Source organism: Tamandua tetradactyla, chromosome 17 (genome assembly GCF_023851605.1).
Source record: "Tamandua tetradactyla isolate mTamTet1 chromosome 17, mTamTet1.pri, whole genome shotgun sequence".
In the NCBI taxonomy this organism is placed as follows: domain Eukaryota; kingdom Metazoa; phylum Chordata; class Mammalia; order Pilosa; family Myrmecophagidae; genus Tamandua; species Tamandua tetradactyla.
Window position 1 is genome coordinate 43,036,798 of NC_135343.1, and position 24,696 is coordinate 43,061,493.

The 24,696-nt window shown below is 40.2% G+C and overlaps 1 protein-coding gene across 9 annotated transcripts in view; it reads right to left on the reverse strand.

The window, feature by feature from the left end:
• AAK1 (AP2 associated kinase 1) overlaps positions 1–24,696 on the reverse strand; it is a 205,646-nt gene that overhangs the window by 128,630 nt on the left and 52,320 nt on the right. The window lies entirely within an intron of this gene.

Below are 24,696 nucleotides of genomic sequence, written 5' to 3' on the forward strand. Positions count from 1 at the left end.
TTTCCAGCTCTTGGCTATTAGGAATAAAACTGCTATAAACATTTGTGTAAAAGTTCTTTTTTTTGCGGTAGGCATAGGTATCTGTTTCTCTTAGGTAAAGGCTGGGTCATATAGTAAGTGTATATGCACCTTTATAAGAAATTGCCAAAAAAGTTCTTTACAGTAATTGCTCCATTTCACAATCCTACCAGCCATTTGAAAGTTCTGATTGTTCCACATCATCACCAACAGTTGGTATTGTCAGTCTTTTTCATCTTAGTCATTACAGTGAGTGTGTGGTTATAACGATGTTTTGTTTTGTTTTGTCCATTGGATCAACAAATTTTACTAAACAGCTATTGTATTCTCAGGAGCACAGAAATTAAATGCAAGTGCTTTTTGCTGAGGTATAGCCAGAGTTATATACATGTATAATTAATACAAAAAGAGAACCATATTATACAGCTTTATAAGTTCATTTCCCCCTTTTCCTCTCTTACTATTGAAACATTCTTAAGAGCAAATAATCATTTGTCTTTATTTCTTTTTTTATTGTAAACTACAAACAAGCATACAAATATATATATATATATATATATATATATATATTTTTTTTTTTTGCATGGGCAGGCACCGGGAATCGAACCTGTGTCTCGCGCGTGGCAGGTGAGAACTCTGCCACTGAGCCACCGTGGCCCGCCCACATACAAATATTCTCGACATACATTCTTGACATAGTTACAATCAATGGCTCACAATCATCGCATAGCTGTGTATTCATCACCATGATCATTTTTTTAATGTTACATCTCTCTTTTATTTAAAAGAAATAAAAAAGAAAAAACTTATACATGTCATACCCCTTACCCCTCCCTCTCATTGACCACTAACTAGGATTTCAATCTACTCAATTTATCTTAACCTTTGTTCCCCCTTTTATTTATTTCTTATTCATATTTTTTACTCATCTGTCCATACCATAGATAAAAGAAGCATCAGATACAAGGTTTTCACAAACACACAGTTACATTGCAAAAGCTGTATGGTTATGCAGTTGTCTTCAAGAATCAAGGTTACCAGAACACAGTTCGACAGTTTCGGGCACTTCCCTCCAGCCACTCCAGTGCACCATAAATTAAAAAGGGATATCTCTATAACACATAAGAATAACCTCCAGAATAACCTCTCGACTTTGTTTGAAATCTCTCAGCCACTGACACTTTGTTTTGTCTCATTTCTCTCTTACCCTTTTTGGTGGAGAAGGTTTTATCTTTCTCCTGATGCCGAGTCCTAGCTCATCCTAGGATTTCTGTCCCATGTTGTCAGGGTGGTTTACACCCCTGGGTGTCATGTCCCACGCTGAGCAGGGAGTATAGTGAGTTCACTTGCCATGCCAGTTTAGAGAGTGTTTTTATTTCTTGATATAAATTGTTATCTGCCCAGGACTCCCAGACAAGTAACTTTTGCAAGAAGGAATGGTTAAACTGCATTCTTTAGACCTGCACTTATTCAGTAGGAGCTAATAAAATTAAAAATTAAATTATTCTGTCACACTGGCCATATTTCAAGTATTCACTATCCAAATGTGGCTAGGGGCTGCTATACTGGACAGTGCAGAAACAGAATATTTCCATTATAACAGAAGTTGTACGGGCAGGGCTATCTTTCCTGACTCTATTCAAGCAATTGTGAGTCCCTTTTCAGCCTCCATGGCAGCAAATAGAAATCATAAGATGTAAAATAGCAATATTTGACATTGAATACCCCTTTTATCACATAGTTCTAGTTCATTGGGGTTTGTGTACTTTTTTCATATATAACAAAGAAATGACAAGATATTAGATTGCTTTTCTTCGAAAATTTGAAGATTTAAAGGCCCTACATCAGAAAAAAGAAAAAGTTAGCAGGAAGATCGCATCCCTCAAATAATAAATAATTATTTATATCACTATGAAGGCAAAAATGTTAGTTTACTTAATTTATAGTTGCTTGTGCTTTTTGTAAGTGAATCTAAAATAAAATGTAAAAACAAAGTGCTATGGCATAAATCAACAGCAGGTTAGCTTCTAGAAGCAGTTTTTGGTACTATGTTTACAACTCTTATTTTCCATTTCTCAATCCTCTCTCCTTTTCTCACTGCACAAAATGAGGTATTAAAAGCATGCACTTTGGAAATGGTACATTGTATTTGAATACTGACTCTCCCATTTACTAGCCTTGCAATCTTGGGTAAATTACATAATCTCTCTCTCAGCCTTAGTTTCCTAAGGGAATAACTCCCAAATGGGAGTAACAACAGCTATTTTATACTTAGCACAGAGCCTGGCACCAAATATTGGACTCCTTTCTCTTATCCTATTTTTGCTCTTTTCATTTTCTTCTCCCATTCTTCTTGTTGTTGTTCTTTGTTGCCTGTGCTTAATTCTGTTGGTATTGTTTCAGAAGTGAAGCTATTACTAAGTCCTGGTTCAAATGAATACATGATGTATTTGCTCTTCATTCTTATTTATAAATTGTCACACTTCACCCCACGGACCAAAGGGGTACCAATAAAATAGTGGAATAGGATAGGTCGAGTTCACCCCTGCTCCAAAGAACAGCTAGAGAAGTGACAGAAAAAAGAACGGGAGAGCGATTCCAGGGTGTGAGTGACCTGGGAGGGTCTCCTCCACCACAGAGGGAGGCCTGTGTATCCAGGCTGTAGGCACTCACCTTCATACCTGGGCCGCACCTGCACCCAGCCCATATAGTCACCCAAGACAGCCCGGTTCCCCCTGAGCTCTGCACATGCACACATCAGCATCTGGACCCCCAGACACATACACATGTACACGCCCACTCCAACATAACGTTTTTAATTTGCATTTCCCTATAGATCCTTCATGGTCTAAACTCCAAGGATTATTAATATCTCACCACTTTCCTGATAAAAGGCTTTTTAGTAAGTATAAGATCATGGAGTCACTAATGGAATTATTCTGAGAACTTGGATGTCCATCTTCCAAATAAGCAAAACTAACACAAGTGCCTACTTCTTCTACTGGGGAAGAAGGTGAGTAAGAGTTTGTAATACACAGTCAGGAGATTATATGACCTCTAAGATCTCCTTCAACTCCAGCATTAACAAGAGATAATGGTCTTCAATATTATTATCAGGACTGATACTTTTTTTGGGTATGCTGTGTGATAGGGGCTACATTTCACTCTTTCTCCTTGTGAGTATTTCATTGTTGCAGCACCATTTGTTGAATTTTTTTTCTTTTGGGAGAGGGGCGGGGGTAGTGTACAAGCTGGGAATCAAACCAAGGGCTCCCGCATGGCAGGGAAGAATTCCACCATTGAACTACCCTTGCACTTTTTAAAAGACAAATCAAACCTCCTCAGGAGCCTGATCATGATATTCAACATTAGCAATGGGACTTTTCAACAAGTAAGTAGCCTCTGGCTCTGCAACAAATACTGAATCCTGCTAGATGGGGGGGTGGGAGGGGGAAACAGGGACAGATGCACAGCTGTTCTGAATGAATCATGGCACCATGGACTTCCACTTCCCAAGGAGAAATGAGAAAATGGGAAGGTAAAGTGAGCAAAGAGAAAAAAAGCACCAAACAGATGATCTGAGTAGTGATGTGCACAGAGATGGGAAACAGCTGAGCCGGCAATGACACTGATTAGACACAAGACTATAAAGCAAGCCTGTTATGGTGCTGAGACAGGGTTTTGGGATTTGTCATCAAAGAAGCTTTGGTGGTGTGCTGGTCTGAAAGGATGCATGTACCCTAGAAAAGCCATGTTTTAATCCTAATCCCATTTTGTAAAGGCAGCCATTTCTTCTAATCCCTATTCAGTATTGCATGCTTGAAACTTTAATTAGATCATCTCCCCGGAGATGTAACTCAATCAAGAGTGGTTGTTAAGCTGCATTAAGTGGAGATGTATCTCCACCCATTCCGGGTGGGTCTTGATTAGTTTATTGGAATCCTATAAAACAGGAAACATTTTGGAGAAAAGAGAGATTCTGAGAGAGCAGAATGATGCAGCCATGGGAAGCAGAAAGTCCACCAGCCAGTGACCTTTGGAGATGCCTCCTGGGGAGCTTCATGAAACAGGAAGCCAGGAGAGAAAGCTAGCAGATGATGCTGTGTTCACCACATGACTTTCCAGATGAGAGAGAAACCCTGCCCATGTTTGCCATATGCCTTCTTACTTACTTCTACTTACTGAACTACATCGGCCTTCTTCAACCAAGGTATCTTTCCCTGGATGCCTTAGAGTGGACACCTCTATAGACTTGCTTTAATTGGGATATTTTCTTGGCCTTAGAACTGTAAACTAGAAACTTATTAAATTCCCCTTTTTAAAAGTCTTCCTATTTTTGGTATATTGCATTCTGGCAACTAGCAAACTAGAGCAGGTGGATATTTTCAAATTCTGGCAACTAGCAAACTAGAACAGGCACTGAAATGGGATGCCTGCTTATTTCCTGCAGGTAAAAGGAAACCTCATTTGTTGACATAAGTCCCATCTACACTTTTAGGAATACCTTCCACTTAAGACTGAAAGACGACACAAACAAAAAGATAAAAACCTCACCCAGCCCCATTTTCTGCTCCATGTCTTCCGTTCCCGCCAGTTCAACAAACTCTGTTTTTTCTTTTAAAATAAAATTTAACCTAATGAGTGCTGCTTACTCACTGTAGTTTCTCTTTGAATTACCTGAGAAAAAGTAAACAAGCATAAAATAAAATAACCTTCTTAAGTTTTCCTAAGAAGTCAAAGAACCCAGTTAAAGTGAAATTTATCAGGGAGATGTAGAAGAAAGGACAACGCTGAGCAAGCCACTGAAACTCTTTGCACTCCATTATGTCATCTAGATGCAGAAGTTATGACTGGATTAGTGGTTTTTAAACCAGATTCTTCAAAGCCCTAAGATCACAGGAGGAACTTCAGTGACTATTGAAAGGAAAAATGCCTCCACTTAAGGGGAGAGCTCTGTGCATGGTTTCCTTCTCAGCTTCGAATAAAGCAGCTTCACTTTGATCTGTTTTATTAATTCTGAAAAAGATGGTGGAGAGAGAGGCAACTCTACTTTAAAGGAAAAAAGTATCCTAAGATATTCTGCAGGTAGTCAACATATTTTATAAAGAATAAAGAATAACACCAGCATAAGATATTCAGAGAGTCATGCAAGCAGTCCTCATGCACATGCAGGCCACAGGGGTGAAAGTGCAGAGGCAGCTTCTAGGGAGGAGGAGCTGGGCCACTACCTCCACTTGACACTGAGACCGGAAAGCAGCCCCTTAGAGGCAAACAGATTAAGTTCAACCCTGGCTCAGGCAAGCCTTAATCTCCCTGAGGCCCTGTCCTCTCACCTGTCGAGAGAAGCTGAGATGGACTCACCGTTTTGGGGAGGATTAAATGATAGAGAAAGTTCCAGAACATACGAGGTACGCAATGAATACAAGTGGCCCCCTTCAACCCCTACTTCTCCCCACAAAACCTTCGTATTTCTACACCTTAGCTATCATAAAGTTCTAGATCTGGAGTATCTTCTTGAGATCAAAGGCACAAACCCAAACATTTACGAGACCAGACAGGGCAAAGGAGTAAAACAATCCAGTATCACAAAATGTATACAGGGAGTCCAATGACACAGACTCACTGTCAGGAAGACCACAGGGAGTGGTGGGGACTGTGGCACAGCAGAGAGTATACACACCAGCTCCAGGCACTCCTCAACTCCATCCAATTATTGCCATGGAGGAATGTGGGCCAAGGGTTGTCAAGTCTTTTGATTTCTTAAGAGAAGCAGGATTTTTAGGTGAAACCTCCTGGTTTTTAAGTCTAGACAATGAGCTTTAAAAAAAATCTTTTAAACCTTGTGCACATTAAGGAAAACAAATCCCCAGGCTAGAACTGAACTAGAGAATCCTACTTCAATCTTTGCAAGAGTCTTATGAAGTAAACAGGGCATGAATTACTATCTCCACTTGATGGACTGAAAACCAAGGCACAAGAGAAAAGCTTAAGTGCCTCCCAGGTACCGCTATTCAGAATCCAGGTGTGCTGATTCCTGGTCTGTATCTTGGTCCACCCTCTCATGCTGCCATTGCCTCTTGCAAGACTGAGCAGGAACAACTCTACTACCAGGGAAGGCAGGACAGAAAAGACAAGGCGCAAAGCAAGTGGTGCTAATGAATGCTTTACCTCGATAACTCATTGGGTCGGTGAAAGCCCTCTGTGTGCTGAGAACCTGGGTACACTGTCAGCATCATACTGAGTGATGACCAACATGCTGACAAATACCCGTCAACTATTTAGTCACACTGTAGACAACTTTGCCAAAAGTTTCAGATGAAACAAATTTTCAAAACTCTAAAACAGATGGTGAGGAGCACATTAAAGATTTTACAGGAGAAAAGGTCAATCTGAAGCATTTGTCAACTCTGATTTCAGTGGAGGATTGGGGTTTGTTTTTCAACTTCAATCTCTCCTCACTTGCCTCAAATTAAAAATCACCAGGTGCCAGCCCCTTCTGGGGAACATGTTAGAGCAGTCCTTTCCCCAGGCAAAAAGAACACCCAGATGGGGAATGACTTGAGGTATTCAATTTCCTCTCTCCCCAGCCAGGAGCTGCAGGAACAAAGTCAGAGACTGGCAAATTCTGGCAGTGAATGGTACAGAATCACCAAAGGAACCCAATCAAAGGCCACAGCCCAGGTTAACTGGGGCAGCTGGCAATTAATTCATCATCTCTGCAACTGCAATGGTAGGGGAGCAATCTCCAGCTCAGGGGGTTCTCTTTAGGCTTTGGCAAGAGTCTTCCAAAAAGAAAGAAAGATAGAAAAGACAAGACATTTCCAGGGAAGGTACCTGCCTACCTGGAGCCTATCTGGAGCAAAAGGAAAGAGTTCAAGACTGAAGTTGGTTCACAACACTAGAGGCTTGTGAATTACTGTGCAAAGAACCAGAGCACATTGGGCCTGGCCTATCAGCTGCTAAAGCAAATCAAAAGAGAGCCTTTCCCAGCACTAACCATCCCTTAGCTTCACTGAACTGTTATGGAGTTGGGGATCTGGCAAACACAGAGAGAAAAAGTGACAGAAATCAGTAGGGCCATATTCTTCCTTCATTTGAAATCCATAGAGAAGCTTCCTCCAGTCAGACTGAGCCATTTTCTATTATGTTTTAATGTCCGATTCAAACATACATTGTTTTCTCACTCTATTCTTTCTCCTTAAACTTATCAACTAAAATGGCATCAAGTATCACCCATGTGCTACCAACTCTAGCATTTACTATTTCTAGCCCAGAACTTTCTTCTGAGCTCTAGAACCATAAATCCAATTGACGAGGACCATTCTACTATAAATACCCAAATTGAACATGTCGAAAACTGCACTATCTTCTCCTGCTTCAAATTTCATCTGTTCTTCATCCCATTGAAAGGTACTGCCACCCGCCCACCCAGTTGTTCAAAACAGAAGGCTAAGAGTCTTCCTAGATACTTCCTTTCCTCCTACCTATATAGACCAAAATACCTCCTACATATCTTAAATTCATTCACTTCCCTCCACCACCTCAGCCACCTTCCTAATCAAAGCCACTGCAGCCTCTTGCCCAGGCTACCATCACAGCCTCTTAAATGGTAAATTGTTTTACCATCCCTGCTCCATTGCCATCAATTCTCCATATTGCAGCTGGGATGATCTTTTTTTTTTTCTAATTATTTTTTTAAATACCAAAAAAAACACCAAACAAACACAAACATTCTAACTTTTGATCATTCCGTTCTACATATATAATCAGTAATTCACAATATCATCACATAGTTCCATATTTATCATCATGATCATTTCTTGGAACATTTGCATCTATTCAGAAAAAGAAAGAAAAAGAAAACAGAAAAAAATTCATACATACCATACCCCCCACCCCTCCACCTCACCGATCACCAGCATTTCACTCTAAATTTATTTTAACATTTGTTCCCCCTATTATTCATCTTTATTCCACGTTTTACTCATCTGTTGATAAGGTAGATAAAACGAGCATCAGACACAAGGTTTTCACAATCACACAGTCACACTGTGAAAGCTGTATCATTATACAAACATCTTCAAGAAACATGGCTACTGGAACACAGCTCTACATTTTCAGGCAGTTCCCTCCAGCCTCTCCATTACATCTTGAATAACAAGGTGATATCTATTTAATGCGTAAGAATAAGCTCCAGGATAACCTCTGGACTCTGTTTGGAATCTCTCAGCCATTGACACTTTATTTTGTCTCATTTTACACTTCCCCCTTTTGGTCAAGAAGACTTTCTCAATCCCCTGATGCTGAGTCTCAGTTCATTCTACGGGTTTTCTCAATCTCTCCATGCTGAGTCTCAGCTCATTCCAGGATTTCTGTCCCACATTTGCCAGGAGGGTCCACACCCTGGGAGTCATGTCCCACGTAGACAGGGGGAGGGTAGTGAGTTTGCTTGTTGTGTTGGCTGGAGAGAGAGGCGACACCCCACGCAGACAGGAGGAGGGTGGTGAGTTTGCTTGTTGTGTTGGCTGGAGAGAGAGGCCACATCTGAGCAACAAAAGAGGTTCTCTTGGGGGTGACTCTTGGGCCTAATTTTGAGTAGGTTTGACCTATCCTTTGTGGGTTAAGTTTCATATGAACAAATCCCAAGATTGGGGGCTCAGCCTATGGCTTTGGTTGTCTGCACTGCTTGTGAGAATATCAAGAATTCAACTTGGGGAAGCTGAATTTTCCCCCTTTCTCACCATTTCCTGAAGAGGACTTTGCAAATACTTTTTTTTTTTCCACTGTTCAAATTACTCTGGGATTTATCAGGGCATGGGATGATCTTTTTAACAACAGAGCTCAAATATCATTCGCCTGTTAAAAATTCCTCAGCAGTTTCTCACTCCCCCTTAGAATAAAATTCCAAATCCTGACCATAGTCTATGAAGCCGTTATGATGTGATCTCTTTCCAGCCTCTTCTTCACATTATAGCCTTCTAACGTTCACTCCATTCCAGCCATGGTAGCTTTCCTGCTCCTTCAAAGTTGCTTACACTCCAATATACCGATGGATTTTTGTTCATGGAACACCCTTTGACCAGAGCCCCCCTGCACCCCATTCTTGGCCTGGCCAGTTCCTATTCATCATCCTTCAGGTTTCAGGAAAAGCATTACTTTCTTGGGGAGTTCCCTGACTGCCGTTGGTCCCCAGCTCCTCTTTTGACTGGCTTAGGTCCCTTGTTAGACACAGTGCCTTCTCCTCATCATAAGTGTCCAATTCCTGGTTTAAAGCCCTTTTCCCCAGGGGTGCAAGGGTAGTTCAGTGGTAGAATTCTCACTTGCCATGTGGGAGACCCAGGTTCAATTCCCAGCCCATGCACTTCCCAAACAAACAAACAAATGAAAAACCAAATAAACAAAAATGCAGCAAATGGTGCTGCAACAAGGGGATACTCACATGGAAAAAGAATGAAATGTGACTCACGCCATACAGCATTCAAAAAAAAGAAAGGAAAGAAAAGCCCCTTTCCCCAGTACACTGCAACTGCACAATGCAGGGATGATGACAAATTCACTGCAGTATCTCTGTCATCTAGCACAGTGCCTGCTACATAACAGGTTCTCAAGTGTTTACACATACAATTGCTTGTTACACAATGGATTTACCTAGTACTATAAAAGATATAAAAAAAAATAAGAATAAAACAAATGAAAAAACACACTACACAGTTCCAGCCTTTCAGGTTAGACTCCAGTTTGGGACAGACGGGACATACATTAGAAGACCCCATCAGTGATAAGGTAGTTTACCTCTTGGAGGAAAACCTTGCCTTGCTCAACCTGGCATAACTGAGAGCAGCATGAGATCAGACCCAATGGAGTTCTTCATGCTAGAACAACATGCTCAGGGCATAACTTTATGGAGAGCATTAGAGAAATTTCTGTGCTCTCCTAATCGCAAACACTTCTTCTGCACAGGATGCCATCTTTAAAAATAACACCAGGGCTGAAAATGAAACCCTCTTCAGTTGAGAAGGAAAAGAAATCAAACACCATGCCCACTCCTCCATCGCCCCCCACCTGAAGGAATGGAGAAGCTCTTGGATATGAATTCTGCTCACAGTCCTGAGCCATGGGGGCACTGTCTTCTTCTAAGTGGCATGCAAATGGCACGGCTGAGGTCAGACCGAGGGAGCAGCGTCATTACTGGAATCATCCGCCCCGATACCAAGCCCTGGCTCAAATTATTTCAACCAGGACTTCATGTGTGTTACTGGTCTGCCTCCACATTCTCCAAAGGAGACGTAGTTCAAGCAAAGTTGAAGTTAGTTTTGGCTGACATTCTCTCAGCTCCCAACAGTCAGTTCCAGAGCATTCCAGTTTAACTTCACGCTTCAAAGACTTACCTGGTTTTCTACACTTAACTGCTTTTGTAGTAAGATCAGGTTAACCTGCCCAGAATCAATCAGCAGTGCTAGAGTGTTTTTCTAGTGCGGGGATTTGAGCTCAGTGGCTTGGTTAAGCTCTATCTTCTACTCTACTGGGATATGCACTGACATCAAAGGCATATAATATAAAACTTACTAACTCTAGGTTGCATCTCTCTCTAGACATAACTGCTTTATCCAAATCATTCTATTCTGCCCCAATCCTTCTGGTTCTGAGAGGAGATTAATTCACTCTGGCAAACAGGCTGACATTCTCTTAGCTCCCAGCTGTTAATTCCAGAACATTCCAGTCTCACTTTGGGCTACAGCTTCTCCTCCTCCAAGGCTCAGGTGATCTGCCGGCGCACCCAGCACCAACACACTCCAGTCCTCAGGTCACCATCCTGCAGCCAAGTCTGTATACCTGTGCACAATCTCCCTGTCCAACTCCTGCCATTACCCAACCTGATCTCACGAGTCGGACCAACTCTATCCCCTAAAACTCTCCAAAGTACGTCCCCGCCATCCTTCAAGCCCGTTCCTTAGTCAACGCCCTCTTCTTTTCTTTTAGAACTAAAAGTCTTAAGGTTCTTTGTCTCAGATCTCTTTCTTGTCCTAAACCCATACAGGAAATGCCTTTTAAAATCATTTATTAGTCCCCCAAAACCAGAATAAAGACCAAATTCCCTAATGTTTTTTCACATTTTATAATAAAAAATTTCGGACATGGTACAGCTGAAAAGATCAAACGGAAAACATATACTCCCTACCCAGATTCTACAATTTATAACATTTTGCTATGCTTGCTTTAACACACACCTATCATCCATCTATGCAAACATCAACTCATCTTATTTTTGACACATTTTGACACTTGAACATGCACATTATTAACTAGAGTTCAGAGTTGACGATTCTTTTTTTGGGGGGGGTGGAGGGGGAAATAAAATTTATTTTTAGTGAAATGTACAAATCTTAAGTATACTATTCTATGAGTTGTGAAAAATGCATATCTTCATGTGACCCAAATCCCTATAAAGATACAAAGTACTTCAATCACACAGCAAGTTCCCTCATGCCCCTTTCCAGACAACCCCATCTTAGCTACTACTAGGTTTGCCTGCTTTAGAACATCATATAAATGGAATCATACAACATATACTTTTTTGTGGAAGGATATTTTACTTATCATAACAATTTGTATTGTTGAGTGTATCAATAGTTTATTCCTTTTTATTGCTGACTATTAGTCCATTATTTGAATAAACCCAATTTGTTTATCCTTTCTCTTACACATAGATACGTGTTTTTTTTTCTAGTTTGGGGTTAGTGTGAATAAGCTCAGTAATTATTCTTGCACAAGTCTTTTTTGTGGCATATGTTTTAATTTCTCCTGGTTAAATACTTACTAACAAAACTACTGGATTGCTGAACAGATGTACATTTATTAAATGTTAAAAAACTGCCAGACCTTTCCCCAAAATGGCTGTAACATTTTATATTCCCACCAACAAGGTATGACAGTTCCAGACCCTTTATAATTTGAATACTGCCCTATCCTCACCCAGCCCTCTCTCCCAATCCTACCTCCTCCCCATTTCTTCCCTCTCCATTACCACCAAGCTTGAAGAACTTGAAACTTTTTATTGCTCTCCTCTTGGTTTGCACACGCTATTTCCTCTTCCTTGAATATCCTGTCCCAATCTTCTGCCTGATAAAACGAGTTTAAGATTTGTTAAAATAATACATCTTCTGTGAAATCTTCCCTTTTTCTGCCAATCACCCTAGCATTTGTGCTTTTGGCCTTACATCTATGATTATAATTATCACAGTGTATTGTGATTGTCTGTGGTATACTGATCTCTCCACTGGATAGTCCAAGAGAGAGGGAAACATTCTTTTCTGCCTTGGTAGAAATTAATCTAATTATGAGTACCCCAGTTGAGGGACTCTGAATTCTGTGAAACCATAAGGACATTTCTTGATTACTCTCTGAATGGGGCACCTGAAAAATGAGTTACCAAAGAAGACAAGAAGAGCTTCTCATCTCTCTTGAAATCCTCAGGGCTAGCCCAGTGCTTATTAGGACATGGCAGATGATTATAAATGTTTGATAAATTAACAACAAATCCAATTCTGATGTTTCCCTGCTATAATTCTCCCCTAGCTCTCTTCTGTACAAAGTTCAAATCCCAAATCGTAATAAGGTGTCCAAGGCCCACAGGGCCCACACTGAACTCCTCAGAGTATCTGGGCAATATCCCTGACATCCCAGTCAGTGCTCTCTGCATGTATTCTTTATCTGCAATGTCCATCCTTTTCTTTAATTGGTAAATTTGTAACTGCAAATTTACCAATTAAATTTGACTGCAAGTCAAAGCATAGCCCAAATGAGGACTCTTCTGTGAACTTTCAGCTGATGGAATGCCCACTCACATATCATTTTATCTTGATTATATCCCACTTGTCTGCACACCAGTCTCTCTCACTAGATCTATATTCTCAGAGAGCAAGGACTACAGTGTACCATATCCTACTCTCCACAATAAAATTAGGATTAGACACATTATACCAGGTGACTCCTTTCCCCTGGCCACAATCTGGTCCAGGAGTGGACAGATGGCCCAGATTCTCTCTTGAGGATCCGAAGTGGCAGCCCTATGAACTGATTTGAGGAACTGCAATGAGATGATGCTATACAACCATGTAGACTAACTAGGCTGGTGCTATCGGTCATGTGCATTCCACAAGCAAGCAAAGAAGGCAAGAGAACAGAGTAGACACTCAGAAGAAGCTATAATCTGAGACTATGAAACTTCAGGGGAGAAGGGAGGAGGGGAGCAGAAAAGCTACCTAATAACTTTCCAATTCCCATAGAATCCAGCTTCACTTCATGCTGTCGGGTTCTGGGAAGGTGCCCTGTATTCAAACAATAATTCCTTTTTAAATTAAGATCATTTGAATTAAATTTCTATTCCTTGCCCGCCATGACCCTAAGATATTCATCTTTGAATCCAAGCATCTTGTACCAATGTGTTTGTAGAATACATGAGCTCTGACATAATTTAGAGTTTGAATAATATTAACATTCACAGGCTCCTTTAACAGAAAATATCCACAACAATGTTAAAACAGAGTACAAATAATTGCATTTGTGGACTTAGAATTTTTAAGGACTAGATTTACATTATAGATGTACTTGCTACGGCATTAACGTACAAAGATCTAAGGAATAAAAATGGTTAAAAATCCATTTGGCCCTGGGATTTGTCCTATAACTACTTGTTGGAGAGTGCTTTGAAAACTAATGCTTTTTTATTTCTTTGCTCTGTATATGTTATACTATATAATAAAAAAGTTTTTTTAAAAAGTCTATGTGGAACAAAGTTGTGAAGCATACAACAATGTGAATGAACCTGTGGGACATTTGTAAGGCAAAATAAAACAGAAACAAAAGGGCAAATATTGTATGATCTCATTCAAAAAATGCTTATAAGAAAATTGGGGTCTAGATTGTAAACTCTTATAGCAATCACATTTAGTTCACAGTGGTAACTGTTATTTCTGGATTTTAAGGGGCTATTTTATATATGTATAACCTGGTATTTAGAGATAAGAATGAAGCCAATTAAGTCGGGATTAAAGTAATTCAGAATACAGGGGTAAGGAAAACATAGACTGTATTTTACAACTTCATCTACTTTTTGGGACTAAAGGAAGAAAGATTTATTGTGTCCAGAACCTAAATTTTCTGTAGCACAAAATCCAACTCAATCTGTCTGGATAGATCATTTAAACAATCCAAACACAGGGAGTCCAGAATAAGAATGAGAGCCTTTAATCCTGTATAGCTTGATGTAATGCCTGGATAAACCCCAGAGTATATCAAGCAAAGAATCAAAAGTACTGGCAATGTCCCTAGAGAGATGGGAGAGAAATTACGGAACTATTAAATTTTACCACCAGGGAAACCCCGGATACTGTGCCAAATCAATAGGACAAGCCCTTGATCTTGAGGTTTGCTCTTGTGAAGCTTATGTGTATAGCAGAGAAGCTTAGCCCACCTATAGGTATGCCTAAGAGTAACCTCTGGAGGACCTCTTTTGTTGCTCAGATGTGGCCTTTCTCTCTCTAAGCCCAACTCTGCAAGTGAAATCATTGTCCTCCCCCCTACATGGAACATGACATCCATGGGTGAAAGTCTCTCTGGCAGCGCGGGAGAAGATCCCTAGATATGAGCCTAGCCCTGGGCACGATTGGATCAACAATGCCATTCTGACCAAAAGGGGGAAAGAAGTACAAGTATAACAAATACACATACAAATCAGTGGTGGAGAGAGTTCAAATAGAGTTGAGAGGCTACACTGGAGGTCACTCTCACGCATGCTTTAGTTAGACATTGCTACCTATCAGAACTCATCAACCCCCAACCAAAACCATTCATGCCAATCCTAAAAAATACATAGGGCATTATATAAGATTCTACAAAGGTTCCATGCCCTAGGGTAACTTTCCAAAACTCCAAATGGGTCCTTGGACCAGATAAATTCTGAAATGCAGAGGGACCAGCCCTTCCAGAACATCAACTAGTTCCATCTCCCAATCCCATATTATCAACAGCCCCTTCCAACATGAAAAATTAGACTGGGCATAGCCCAAATACCCCTAAGAGTAGGAGAAAGATCAAAGGTAATGGAGGAGCTATTCAGAGAAGGTTGGGTTTAATAAATGAGTATGAGTAGTGAATCATTATACTGATATTTCTTTTAGCCTCTAGAACCTCAGAGCAGCTAGAAATAAAAACCTAAAATTGTAGAATTGTAACCAATATCAAACTCTGAATCTAAAACTAATTGTTGACATGTACTTTGAAATGTATTGCTTTTATGTATATATGTTATTTAAAGAGAAGGAGGAGTATAACAAAGAAGATAGAATTTTACAAATGAGTATGACTGCTGAATCATTATATTGATATTTCTGTTGGTCTCTAGTGTCTTGGAGCAGCTAGGAGAAAATACGAAAAATCAATAAATTTCTAAGTATATTTTAACAAGTAGTTTATAGAATAGATTTTAAAGTTAGGTTTGGGTTATAGTTCCACAAATTTTCATATTTTTGTATATATATTTCACAATTAAAAAAAACATTTAAAAAGTCCATTTGGGAAAGGGTAGCTATGGGGAAATTGAACAGGGGACATGTACTGCCCTGTAACCTCTCCTGAGCCCCAGATTAGGCTTAAGGAGTAGGAAAACAAGATCCCCGACACTCAGAGCACTCCTTATCTGGGGATGCCAGTTACCTGGGATTATCAGAAAGCTATCATAGGTAAGAGGGTTTAGCCCTCAAAGGGAGGAAACACACAAGTTGAGTCAGCCGTATCAGGTGAAACAAGAATCCAGGCATGGACAGCCCCTGTGAGACCTGTTAAGAAGGTAAATCTCTAAATAGAACTAAGAACACCAGTACCAACCAATGAGGAAGGGAAACTTCCTCTGCCTTGAGCACAAAGCAAGCACAGGATCAGGATGAGAGGAGTGAGGTGCTTGCCTCGGGACAAAGGACAAGGTCAATATGATTGATTCTTATTTCTGTGCCAGGTTCCACCGTAGATGGGCACAACACTGTTACTGATTCTGTCTTTATTTTTATATCTGATATTTCATTCATCATGGATTTTTTGCATTGATTTTTGTTTTTTAAATATGCACACAAATATTGTCTTGATTATTGAGTTTTTAGGTGCCCCCTTAAATTCTGTGCTTGAGATGAGTGCCTCATCCAAGTCCTGGCCCTGTGTGAAACAGTGGTCTGTGCAGTAGTCGAAAAAAATTACTTTCTATAAAATGCAATTCTGAAAGACCACTCTCCTGGTCAGAGTCCTGAGTGGGAAACAGAGCCTAAGCCGAGAAACGTCTGCCTAGGCTTGTAGCCTTTCCATTCTGCTCCATGAAAACCTGGGACACTGAGACATTTCTTAGTGGGGAAATAGAAACTTAGTGAGTGATTCCAAAGGAGGTGAGATTGGGAAGAAGAAAAGAAACACAACTGTAGAGTCAGCTTCTGCCTCTCAGAGGGAGCTACCACGAGGCAGTCAGGCTCCAGGGATGGCCCACTCCCAAGCCCTCTTGGGCACAGCTGATATCACACTTGAACACAGGCTCCAACCAAACATAAAGAAACCAAGCTTCACTGAAAGAGAGACCCAGCATTAATAGCCTCAATGCCAAATATAGCACAAACTATCAACTAGACTGATAATAAATAAGTCCCAACCAGAACAGAGCAGAGGACTATGGGTCATGGGGAAAGGGAAGCCTTGGGAGTCTTCAACAAAAAACTGAAGAAAGAGACTTCAGTCTCCTACGAAGTCAGTGCAGAGCAGCCAGACATCTAGGAAGAAAACAGCTGAAGTTTAATAGGAAAGTGCTCCTTCACTCAGGAGTCAGGACAGGGCACCCAGAGAATCAAACATGTCACAAGGTTTAGAAGAGGTTTATGGCAAATAATGAAGGGAAGCAGATCTGAAGAACAGAGGATCCCACCTGACCTCGAAGTTGGAAGATGATTCTACCCAAGTATCTGGTTATACGGTTAGACTAGCCTTCAAATAAAGTTGAGGAGAGCAACAGGAATGAAAGGCTGAGCATTTCCTAAACTGTATCCGCAAGCAGCCTGAGTTGGGCAGTATACCTGCTCAAAGCAAGGTCAAGTGGTAAGTTCTTTGTAAGTAACATAGCAATATGTATAAACAGCTCAACAGATCTTTTGATCCCAAAATTTCACTTTCAAGAATCCATCTTAAGGAAATAATCTGAAATAGACACAAAAATACATAACAAAGGCTCAAAATGAAAAAAAAACTTTTTAATTGTGAAAAACAGAAGACACTTAAATATCCAATAAGAAGAGACTTGGGTAACAAAATTAAAGTTCATCCACACAAAGAAACAGTATATGACAATTAAAATGTTAATATTAAATATTTAATTAATTAAATATTAAAATATTTAAATATGTTAAAATGCTTACCACATATTAAATGAAAAGAACAAGATACAAAGCTCTAAGTTTACTAAGAACACAACTATGTAAAAATACATATATAGAGAGAAGTTTCAGGGCTCTGTGCCCCTATAAAATTTTTTAACAACCATTAAGAACTAGCAGAAACATCTTTCTCAAAGTTAAAGGACTACCGTAACAAGGAGAGTGCCAAATTCAGTACAAGTTTATTTAAATGTAATGGAATCTTGCGGCACCTTGACCTTTCCTTTCCCCTTCCCACTTTCATCCGCATTTCCAGTGCAGATCCCTGAGGTTCAGAGGGAGTGAAGAACCCTTGGGCTCATACTAAAAGCACATATGTCTGGCCCAATCTGTCCAGTGATGCCCTAAAGGACTTACCATCCCAAAACCTGCCCTTATATATAGAAAGCAGTTCACCAAGTATCCTCTTCCATAGAACACTGTGGGAGAGCAGTCAAGTAGCTGCTTGGAGTTGGGAGGGTTGGGGTGGGATAAGGTTGCAGGCTATAGGACATACTATGCAGTGCCCAGGACCATAAAGAAACTATTTCTTGGGAAGAAGGACATTTCTATCTACATAAACAGGGGAATTCTTAGGGCCAAACATGAATACCGAAGGCAAGACACATGCACAGAAAGGACCAGGGAGGCCCCTAGACATTGGTTTGGGGCTATTTTTTAAACTCATTGTACAGATAAGCCCTGAAGGAGGACTCTCACACAAGTCAATCTGTAACTACTGGGAAAGGTGTTTTCTTTTTATCCGTCCTTTCTTCCTTCCTTTTTATTTATTTATTTATTTTTTAGCTCCTGGAATTCAAGGATAACTCTATCATAACACTAGTTGGATACCAGCTTGAGGAACATATACCTCAGAGTCTAAATTCCAGTGATAACAAATTAAAATATCAAAATGTCCAGGTTTCAGCAAAAGATTACAAAATATACAAAGAAACAGGGAAGTAAAAGCCCAGGCAGAGGAAATCTAGGAGGCTCAGACCTGAGACATTCCAGACAAAGACTTTAAAAAAATGATTCTCAAAGAGCTAAAGGAAAACATGGACAGAGAACTAAAGGAAATCAGGAAACAACAGACAATACAAAGAGAATACTGACAGAGTGATGAACGCTATAAAAAGGAAACAAAACAGCTGAAGACCACAGTATCAGAAATTTAGAATTCCCTTAAAGGAATTCTTCAACAGCAGACTTGAGTTGCAAAAGAAAGAATTGTGAAACTGAGTATAAGATCACTGAAATCATCTAATCCTAGGAGCAGTTCGAAGAAAGAATGAAGAAAAGTGAACAGAGCCAGAACTGTGGAACACCTACCAGGTGTACCAATATAGATATTATGGGTGTCCCAGAAGGAGAAAAAAGAGAGAAAGGAACAGAAAGAATATCTAAAGAAATAAACTGAAAACTTCCCAAATTTAATGAAAGACACGAATATATATATCCAAGATGCTCAAAAGACTCAAACAGGATAAATCCAAATAAGGCCCATATAATACCATGTTAAAATCAGACTGTCAAATGTCAATTATATAGAGTGAATTCTGAAAGATGCAAGAGAGAAGCAACATGTCACGTATAAGGGAGCCTCAATAAGATTAAATAACAATTTCTGATTGGAAACCATGGAGGCAAGAAGGCAGTATGATGACATATTTTTTGTTTGTTCGTTTTGAGCGCATGGGCTAGGAATTGAACTCAGATCCCCTGCATAGCAGGCTAATGATATCTAAAGCACTGAAAGAAAAAAAAAATAGCCAACCAAGATTTCTATACCCAGTGAAACTGTTCTTTCAAAAATGAGGGAGGGATTAAGACATTCCCAGATAGACAAAAGCTGAGGGACCTTGCCACCATTATAGTTGTCCATTATATCAACCCAAAAGAGTTTTTAAGATAGAAATAAAGGACACTAGAAAACTGGCTGAGGCCACACAAAGAAATAAAGCTCTCCGGTAAAGATAATGACATGTGCAAATACAAATACCAGTAGTATTGTATTTTTGATTTGTAACTCCTGAATTTACTTAACAGGATCTAAACAGCGAATTCATAAAATGTCATGATAAATAAATGGTTTTGGGCTTATAATGTATAAATATGTAATTTGTGACAGAAATACATAAAGATGGGGAGACAGAGGGGTTTAGGAATATAGTTTATATGTGCTACTGAAATTAAACTGGTGTGATGGTTAGTTTCTAGCATCAACTTGGTCAAGTGATTACGCTCAATTGCCTGTCAGGGAAGCACTGACCCAACCATGCTGCAAGGATATTTCGTAGCTGGTCAATAAACCAGAAGACTGGTATATTAAATAATCAGTCAGTTGACTGCAGCTGTGGCTGATTACATCTGCACTCAACTAAGGCATGCCTCCTCCATCAATGTGATAATGCAATCAGCTGAAGACTTTTATAGAAGAAAGACTTCTTCACTGCTTCTTCAATCAGCAAACGTTTCCTGTGGAGTTCATCCAAACCCTTCATAGGAGCTGCTGGCTTCACAGCCTGCCCTAGTATCTTGTACTCTTCCATTCCCACAGTTGCATGAGAAACCTTCAAAAATCTCATATTTACAGATATGTCCTATTGGTTCTATTTCTCTAGAGAATCCTGACTAATACAGTTGGTATCAAAGCAAACAAAATTGTTATAGACTTAAGATGTTAAATCTAAGCCCTGTGGTTACTACAAAGAAAACATCAGAGAATATGCAAATTTATAAAAACAGAAAGCAGAGTACAGGTTACCAGAGGTGGAGGATAGGGGCAATGGGGAGTTAATGCAAAATAAGTGAAGGAAAAGTTGTAGTAGTGTATGGTGGTGAGGGTACTGCAATATTGTAGATGTGATTAATCCCACTGAAGGGTACGGTTTGGGAGAAGGGAAGACTTATGTTGTATATATGTTTCCATAATTAAAAAAAAAGAAACTAAAGCCATAATGACTATTACATGTAATACATGATTCAGAATGGGATCTAAGGAGGGGAAAGGGCTCAAAATGATATTATTGGACCATAAGAAAAACCTGGAATATAGAAAGTAAGCTTTATATAAAATTTCTTCAATTTATAAGCACTCTTAAGTTGATCAGTGAATGTCTTTGTTCGTAACAAATGTACATGGAAGTATTACATGTTCAAGGAGGATGCTCTCAAATGTTCAGAAGATAGATAAGCAAAGGTGATAAATGTTAAAATTGGTGGCTCTAGATATCTCAGAGGCTGAGGTTATACTGGAGCTCTCTGTATGGGATTTGTATTATTTCTGCAACTGTCCTATAAGTTTGAAATTATTTCAAAATGAAAGGTTAATAACTGAAAAAAGGTTAAAAGCAGGATAGAAAACATATATATAGCAAACAGACTAGAGGAAAATACAGAAAAATGCTATGATTGAAACATGCAGAAAAATTTTCTAAGGTTGAGTTAGCTGTGGATCATAGGATTATAAATGATTATTTTCTTCCTTATCTTTTTCTGAATTTTCCAAATTTTCTACAGTGAACACATTATTTTTTAAAATATAAAAATCCTTTTCACTTGTTTGTTTTTAAATAAAAGCTTGCCCTCTACACCTTTGGGGGGCCTCTTAAAACAGAAAGCCTCCAAAGAGGGCCAGAGACACACCAACACCAACCAGTGAACTAAATTCACGAAGGGGGAACTTCCTCTACCTTGGATGTAAAAATAGGGCCGAGCAGTAGGGTGAGGGAAATGAGGCACTTGCTTCAGGCATAAGATTTGAGTGCCCATAAACTCAGACTCAGCCATCAACATAAATGCTATTTAAAGTGATTTCTTTTGGGGCTTTCATCTTTATTTTTAGGCAATAAAACAACAGGATATCAATATAATTTATCATCCTATCTCTTAATTGTAATATTTGCACTGTTTTATTTTATTTTATTTTTTTATTACAGGAGTTGTGGGTTTACAAAACAACATGCATAAAATACAGGCTTCCCTTATACCACCCTGCCACCAACCTTGTGTTAGTGTGGAATATTTGTTACACTGGTTATAATATTTTTTAATAATTGTACTTTTTTTTTAAATGGTAGATTGTTAACAGTCTAAAAGAAAAGAAAGACTGAGGAAAGATTAGTAAAATAGTACTGTTAACTATTACCCATTATTTACAGTAGGTGTATTTTACCCTAGATTCCACCCTATTTATTAACACCTTGTACTAGCATCGTATGTTCGTTATAATTCATGAAAGCATTCTTGTACTATTAACTACAGTCCATCATCTATAACAGGGTTCACTGTGTTACACAGTCCTATGTTTTATCTTTTAATTTTCATTCCAGTCATGTATACAACCTGAAGTTTCTCTTTTTAACCACATTCATCTATATATAAATAATATTTAATGTGATAAGTTTTAAAATATATAAATGAATGCCAAAAATCTACGATGAACAAATTTCAAAATAGAGACCAGACCAGTAGTTCTTATTTTACCTTTTGCCTCAGGCTCTGATATGGCTGGGTACTTCACTGCTAACTGATCCTGTCTTTATTTAAAATTCTAGCATTTTGTTCATCATGGATTTTTGCATTAATCTCTTTCTACACTTACTGCAATTCCTATTGGTTTATTTCCTGGAAATTTTTCCCTGCCTCTCTGTCCTTGTTCTGGTCAGCAGAAACAAAGGAATGATAACAGCCTTAAGAGAGGTGTAGTCTGGTCTCTACAATCCCATTTACTCCCCCACGTTCTCCCAAAGGACGACCCCCACAAAGCCTCCTCACCCTGCCAGGAGCCCACTCTCCCTTCCCAGAGCCTTTCTGGGGGTTAAAACAGAAAAACCCCTTTCCAGTCACAAAACATACAACAAATGATTACTGACGTTTCCTTCCCACCCAAAGCTACTATTTTTAGTACTATATTTAAATATTTCTATATTAATCATGCTTGAGGTTTAATGGTGGCACATATATGATGTACACATCCAAAAAGCAACTGAATGAGGGCAGACCACGATGGCTCAGCAGGCAGAGTTTTTGTCTGCCATGCTGGAGACCCGGGTTCGATTCCCGGTGCTGCCTATGCAGAAAAAAAAAAAAAAAGCAACTGAATGAAAGTGAATTATAATAATTAATTCAATTAACCATATTATGAGGAGTTTGTCAAGGCATCTACTTGGTGACAGGCACAGGCATCCAGGCCTAGAAAAGGTAGCCTCAAGTGCCTTTTCTCATTTCACTAGCTCAAGTCAATAATCATGGAAGCATCACCATCCAGTCGCTCCTGAAAATATAATCCAAATATAATCCAAACGTGCGGGGGGAAAAAGATGCACACGCTATACATGCCACGGCATTAAGGCCCCTGGGCAACCTTCACTTCTTCCAGCAACATTATTGCACATCTGTTTAGGACACGTCCAAAAATAGCACAATTGAGATTCAACTCTGCGCCAAGCACTTTCACATGTATTGTCTAATTGCATCCTCATGACAGCCCTGTGAGGTGTATTATTATAGCAGTGCTGCCTATGGGACCGAGAGAACCCCAGCCTGCTGCCCAGTAACCTGGGCATGTGCCCGGCGGCCTTGGCCTGTGCCTAGTAGCTCCTTTCCTAAAGCCCACCTATAAATCAGGCTCCCAGAGCCTCTTCCAGCACATTCTACTACAATTTTTTCATCAAGTTACCGATCACCATTTTACCAATATGGAAAATGAGACACAGCAAGGCAAATAAGTCACTGAACTTCCCACTGTCTAATCTCTGGCCCCACATACTTCCAGTGGACCACTGTGCTATCCTAAGAAGTCAGGCTTCTCGGCAGAATTTACCCCTCATTCCCACCCCTTTCTGTGAAGGAGAACTGGTACCCTAACACACCCCCATCGTGTTCCAACCCTCAAGACAGGGAAGACTGAGTGGCGGTGTGGAAGCGCGCCAGGTGAACTGTTGGTGCCTCGGCTTTCAGCACCTCGGCATCTGCCTTCCAGCGCAGCAGAGATCATTTCCCAGACCCGCCTGCAGGGCCTGAGGGGGAGGGGGACGATTTCGGCTACAAAGCTTTAATTACATTCCTTCCTGGCTCTAACCTCTCTTCCCCAGCCCTTTGTATTTGCCCTAATAGCCAGGGGCAGGGTGCAATCTACACTACGCCCCACAGGAGACCAGGTACTAGCAGGAGAGCCCTCTTCATCCCTGCCACATTTGTCTGCACAGGAGGGACCAAGACCAAGAAGTGGCACCCTTACATGGGGGCTAGCGTTTTAGGTCAGAGAATGAGTAGGTAGATGCTGTTCTTATTCGAAAATTCTACCTCCTTTCACTGTTCTAGGATATCCCTTCACTTTCATCTTCATTAAGGCACCCTAGGAAGTCAGGCTTCAGGGGCAATGGGGAGTGAGTTGATGGGGGAAGATCAGAATTGGGGAGCAGAAAGGAGCAGAACTTACTGTATCCTGCCCCCAACCCCCACCCACCCCTCACCCCCACATACACACTCCCAGGGAACTTGGCCACTTTTACCTCTCAGCTTTCCAGCAGTAATTAATTACTCCAAGTCAAGGGTTTTGGATGAAGTGAAAACAGCATTAGACAAACTCAGATCATACATACATTCCAGGATGGTTTCGTTAGAATGAGTATGTGATGGAGGTATGGGAATTGTTTTCAGTGAAATGCTGAACAGAAAGATACCCTTAGGCTTTCTCCGAATGCTGCCTGTCAGCTGAGTCTGCTCTGTTGTCCCAATTAGTGATTGAACCCTAAGGAAACCCGAGTCCAGTGCTGAGCACAAGCTGGCTGGGGCTGGAGTTCAAATCAAGCGCAATGAGATCTATCCCCTGGTATACCGCCTTCCCCTCAGTTCCTACAGATCCACACAGCATAGCCACTCACTTTTTAATCTAAAACAATCCTCAGAGCCAAAGACACAATTTTTAAAATCTCAACACTGAAAGGGGTCTTGGCGCCTCCCTTTCCACTACCCGAATCTACCAACAGTTCTTAGTCCTGAAAAGTCCTAAATCTGACACTCTGGCCCAGTGTCCTGAGCTTTGACACCTTTTCCCTCTTCTAAGCCCCCTGTATTGGACCCCTCCCCTGCCTCCACTTCTCCTCCCATCCCTAGAACCCATCATTCCCCCAACAGGGACTTCGCTCCAGCAATTATTATCCCTCTCTTGGGTTTTCAATTGCTCCTTCCCTACTGCCTTTTTCCACCAGGATTTAAACATGTTCCAAGT